The sequence below is a fragment of the Quercus suber genome, unplaced genomic scaffold, assembly GCF_002906115.3.
Source record: "Quercus suber isolate HL8 unplaced genomic scaffold, Cork oak 2.0 scaffold_6, whole genome shotgun sequence".
Lineage (NCBI taxonomy): Eukaryota > Viridiplantae > Streptophyta > Magnoliopsida > Fagales > Fagaceae > Quercus > Quercus suber.
In genome coordinates this window covers 1,762,209-1,768,442 of record NW_027069472.1, presented here as the reverse complement: position 1 = coordinate 1,768,442, position 6,234 = coordinate 1,762,209, and positions in this window count along the sequence as shown.

Genomic DNA, 6,234 nt, shown 5'->3' with positions numbered 1-6,234 from the left:
TGCACCAAAACCCCCGCAAAATGGCATAACTGCACCGCACCCTCTCTATATATTAATATATTTATTTATTTTTAATATTAAATATATTATTAATAGTTTAATAACCCTAGTTAAAAAAAATATATATATATATATATTTAATAATCTTAGCAAGTGTTGACTAGAAAAGCCAACCCAAAATAAAGGAAAACTAGCTCAATAATTTAAAACTTGGCCCCAAAAAAAGAGAAAAATTAGTTTGGGCTAAGTAAGAAAAACCCAAAATTTGAAAAATATACCGAATTCAAACTGCATCTTATACATAGTATCGTACATATGACAGCAAAAATGAGATGCGGTGCAGTTATGGTTTTAGCTAAACTCTAAACCGCATCACACCGCATATGTGACAGCAAAAACAAGGTGTGGTGCAATTATGATTTTAGCTAAACCGTATGCAAAGTGCGGTGCTAAAAATGGCCCAAAACCGCACTGCACCACACTGCGAACACCCCTAGCAATATATATATATATATATATTAACCATAGTTCTCATAATTTAAAATAACCATTATACCCATAAATTCCATTTTAAATAGTTCAAAATGCCACATAAGCCAAGTAGTTTGATAAATACCAAAAATTGTTATAGAATTGTTGACGGATTTGTGAGAAGGAAAAAAAAAACTTATTAAAAAACAACATTATAGAGGGGAGAAGAAATAGGAAGAAAAAGAGAGAAGAGAGGAAGATAGAGAGAGAAATTTGTGGGAAGAGAAGAGGCCAGAGGGGGTGATAGTGAGGGTGTGAGATGAGAGAAAAAATGAGAGAGTTTATTGTGAGAAAGGCTGAATGAACGAAAGAAAATATTGTTTCCTTAGTCAGAAGAAGATAATATTTATAAGAATTATGCACTGCATGAGAGAGAGATTGTTTTCTATTTTTTTTTTTGGAAAACAATCTATAGAAAATAAGCCTTATTTTTATAAGAGTTTTCCGTTGGCCAAAGATAGTTTTCCATTGACCAATTTTTTTCTTTTATGTTACCAAACACTAGACAATGTGAAAAACTATCTTTATAAAAGGTTTTCCAGTGAAACAAACAGAGCGTAATAAAAAATTCTACTCTCTCTCTCTCTCTCTCTTCACCCACAACAACAACAAATATATCCAACTGGCAACCACCACACCCACGATCAAAACTGGATAACTCCACCATAACCAAAACTAACCTCGACCACCACCACAATTAGCATCCATCCAAAAATCAATCCCATAGGAAAAAAAAAAACACACACACACACACACACACACACACACTTAAACTAAATCAATCCCTGAAATCTCAATCCTCAATCCCAGAAATCTCATAAATCAAAAAATCAATTTGAAGACCCATAGCATGGCTATACTACGGCCCCAAAAATCCAAAAATCAATCCTAGAAATCTCAATCCTCATTGGTGAGAAAGGGAGGCGGAAGATAGAGTGGTGAGCAAAACCCCTCAAACCTAAGACCCACGGTAGCCACAGCAAGCAAAACGCATCAAACCCAAGACCAATGGCGGCCACAACAAGCAAAACCCATGGCCACCCACAGCCCCATGACTCTATGGCCATTGGAAACCCACAACCTGATACCCAATCTAAAACCCACAACCCGATACTCGATATGAAACTCACGGCCATGCCGATCTGGAACCATGGCCACGTTTCATGCCACCCAAAGCCAATCTGAAATGATGGCCACCCAAAGCAGATCTTGAGAGAGAAAGAAGCCTCACCATTTGATTTGAAACCATGACCACATTTTAGGCCACCCAAAGCCAATTTGAAACCACGACCACCCAAAGCATATCTTAAGAGAGAAAGAAGTCTCACTGTGAAAGGAAGAGAGGAAAGAGCGTGAGATAGAGAGGAGAAAAGATTGAGGAGAGAGGATTTTGAAAGTAAAAGGAAGAAAGAGAGTGCGAGATTAAAAATTTTTGGGTTTACATACTAGGATGGAGCATGAATTTAAGGGTTTAGTTGCTAAAATAGCAACTGCGGGGTGTTATACCCCCAATGCTAGTTCTTAGAGCATTAGTATTGGTGATGCTAAAAAACCAAATTGCTATTTTTAGCACCACAAACAATAAAATACATGCTACATCAGTGGTGCCATAGGTTTACATTTTACCAACTTTGCTACAGTAAACTGTCATCTTTGGCAGTCTATTGTAGCCAAAAAAAAAAAAAAAGGCTATTCTTCTCTCTCTCTCTCTCTCTCTCTCTCTCTCTCTCTGTTTTTCAGTGTGGGTTCGTGGGCGTAAGAACAAGCTTTCATTTGAACATCATCAATGGGAAGCCTATCATAGGAGAAGCCTATCATAGGAGAAGAGACAAGTCACACCTTGCTTCTCAAGCAACAACGCACATGGCTAAGGAGTCACATTGCTTTTGGATTGAAGTTTGGTCTTAGTTCGTGCGTGGGGCACTGGATCTGTGGTGTGGGTTCCTAGTTGTCGGTAGTGTAGGTTTGTGTGGGTCATGGGTGTGTTTTTCGATGTCAATGTGGAAGAAAAGAGGGCCCAAAAACATATTCACGGATCCCAAGAAAATCAGATTGGAAATCTGACTTTTTAAATCTCGACAGATAGCAGGTGTCGAGGTAGCTGTCGAGAGGTGTCGAGCTTTATAAATTTTGCACTTCAACTTGCTTTCTCTTGGACAGACTTGATGATTTCAACACTTGACCTTGAAACATTGTTTCTTGAAGTATTAAAAACACCTAGAACTACCCAATTACAAACAAAGTGCGTTTTGTCAAAGGATTAGCCAATATACATAACTAAGTGACATATGTTCTTAAACAAGTTAAAACATATATGTCCTAACAAACCCAATGGAGAACGTAAAATCATCTGCACGAATTAGGGTTTATAGTGTAAACAATCCCCTTTTAAACAATCTACCCATCACTACCGATTCCATGATAAGGTTCTAACTTTTTAATTCCTTGATGCTAACGAATGAAAAATCATACTTGGAATTCTTTGGTTGCCTCTTTAATTAACTCCAAGGAAAGAATACACCTCCTAGCTCCTTAGTGATGAATCTCTTTCTATGAAAAACCCTAATTTATCTCTTCATCTACCTTATATTTGACGCATCAGAGATGTGGGCTTAGTGGGGTAGTAGGCTGTAGTTTAAAACCCACTTAAACTTATTTCTTTAGTCTCCTGGAGGCCCATAAAACATCTTTCTCTTTTATTTATTTATTTATTATTTTAACTATTGCCCTAAATTGTACGCACTAAAACTTTAATCTTCTCACCTATTTTGTAATACCACAAAATTGTCTACTCCCATCTTACTATGCACACACATATAGTACCTCAACTCTATATTAATAATGACGATGACGGTGATGATCATAAAATCAAATCGGGGTATTACAGCCGTGGTGGCTATGAGTTGAAGAAGAAGAAGAAGAAGAAGATAGAGAGACAAAGAAGAAGAGAGGCGTCGGTTTGGTGGCTTAAAGAGAGAGAGAGAAAAAAAGAGAAAAAACAATTTAAAAAATGAATAGTGTTTAGCTTTGTTATGAAAATAAGAGCATTGACGTGGAGCGAATTGTGAAATGATAAGTTAAAATAGATAAAGTGGTTTTTTTAGATGCTAAAAGTTAAAAATTTTAGCACCAACAATGTAGATGCTATACATTGGTTGCTTTAAGAATATTTTTTTTTTTTCTTAGGGTGGTCAATAAAAAATTTAAATTATATAAATTTTAATAAAGCAATAACTTGAATAGATCAATGTTACCAACAAAAAAAAAACATAAATACATGACATATTACAATTTCTTTTCTACTATCAAAGAGAAAAACAAAAAGAAAAAAAGAAAAATAAATAATAAGAGAGAAAGTGATAACTGAGAATACTTAGATAAGAATAATAAAGTGAGGGAGTTTGAAATAATAAAAAAGAGAAAAATAGAGAGAAACGATAAGCATGAAGCTATATTCAACCAAAAAAAGAAAAGAAAAGAAGCTATCACTAAGTCAATATCATTTTTTTTTTGGGACATTCACCGAGTCAATGTCTTAGCTCACCCCGAAAAGATACTTCTCTAAAAATTAATATCCTGTTTCTCACAGGATACTTCCCTGAAAATTAATATCTTGTTTCCCATATTGATTGATCCAAGTAATCTTCTCATTGGGCACAACAAATAACGAAATCCAATAGATGGTAAGTTTTACTGCAATTTACAAAGAAAGAAAGCGATATTGTCCTGATTCAAAGGAGAGCAATTTGTGTGGCACCACAACATGGGGTCCTTGAAAGCCTATGACCTTAACAAGTAACAAGTGGGAGCCCATTCCACATTAACAAGAGGAGGTGGAAAAATCTTTGATGGCTGGTGACTCATACTAGCATATTAGACCTATATATATATATATATATCTATCATTTTTCTCATGAGACCAACGCTAAGTTCATAATATTTTTTACAATTTTTTTCGGTAGACATGCTTAGTTATTATGCGAACATTGTTACTAATAGTTTCATATGAATCTGTTGTTCACACTACTTTTATTATATACCAATTACAACAAAACGTGATTTTTCGCTTGCTTCTTTTACTTCTTTTCTTTGGGCCTGTGGTCGCTAAGCTAACATTTTTGGGGCCCTCAAGGCATGGTAATTCCAAGTGACAGTACCTTCTGTGATATTATCTTGAGCTGGTGGGGAGGTCCACATTGCGTGTTATTTAACATTATCTACCATAGTGACAAAGAGGGATGTTCTAGTATCTCACAACCAATAAAGTTCAATAACACAATAAATTTCCCAATTTGTTTCATAATTATACTCTAAAGTAAGCATCACAGTATCATGTACTAGTACACATCGAATCGAATAGAAATTAGGCCTGGCTCCAAAATTAGAACAAAATTATGGTTTTTGAGTCAGAATTCTGAATAGCTGAGTCAGAAAGTAGAGTTGAATCGGTCAGAAAATTAACCTATACTGGAAAATATTTGGATGATGTGAAGAAGTTTTAAAAGAGTGGCTCCGGTGGGTCCCATGTGAGTCGATAGTGGGTCCTAGTGTATAACTTTCGGCCTTATGGACTGAGTTTGTGACAGCCCATGTTCATGTATCAATATATTTTATGTTTAGATGAAATCATGATGTTGATACTGTTTGTTTTTCCCATATAGAAGATAAGGATAAGATGAGAAATTGGGTTTTATCTTTTTATGTCAAATCGATCTGTACAACAAAACAACAATTTTGTGTGAGTTGTCAATGAGACTGTAAAAAAGTTTGGTACTTGAATATGTTTGTCAATATGTAATGAAAGTGATTTGAAGGAATTCTAAGGCAGAATGTTAGTGTGAGTCCAAAGGTTGTCATTCAAAATTTTCAAACTCAGCTATCAAAAAATATATATGCATATATTCTCAAAAAAAAAAAATATATATATATATATATGCATTATTGTATTTGTGTATTCTATTAAAATTTGTGAAGGGAAGAATTAAAAGTGGATAACAATTAAGATAAACCAAAAAAAAAAAAAAAAATTTAAGATAAACCTGTGTCAGATAAAGCCAATGGCCAAACTAGAAGAAGAAGGAAAAAAAAACTTCCGGAAGTAGCTACATTTCTCTGTGCTTCTTACTTGTTTGGGTTTGGTTTTATTCTATTTTATTTGTTGTGATTTAAACTATGATGATAAATTGAGTTGACCTGACCAAACACACACTCACACAAGATGTGCTAAGTTAGTAGTCTTTAGTGGAATATGTGTGTACATTGTGCTTAGCTATGCTACAGCCTACAGAATATGATATGCGCAATTTGGCTTTTATTCCGGGAAGATATTAATATACTTATTAATCTGAATAAACTAAATAAACTAATAAACTGAATAAACTAATAAAGAGTTGCTAATTTGGTAGTATCTGAACATAGAATCTAGATCCTCTATGGAGATGTAATGGATGGTCCATTAATAACATCTATACAAATCTTTGTATGATTTTCAACAATAATTTGACTGATAAGTATTTAGGTTGTTTTATTCTTGGTTCTGCACCACCACCCCTTTTTTTTTTTCGTGATGTACTAATATTTTGGTTTCTAGTTTGTAGTTTCTGTTCTTTTGTTAATAAAATTTGTTGATTATCAAAAAAACGAATTAATCATACACTATTGTTTTGCACGGGAGGAAACAGAGTGATTGAATTCTCCAAAGTG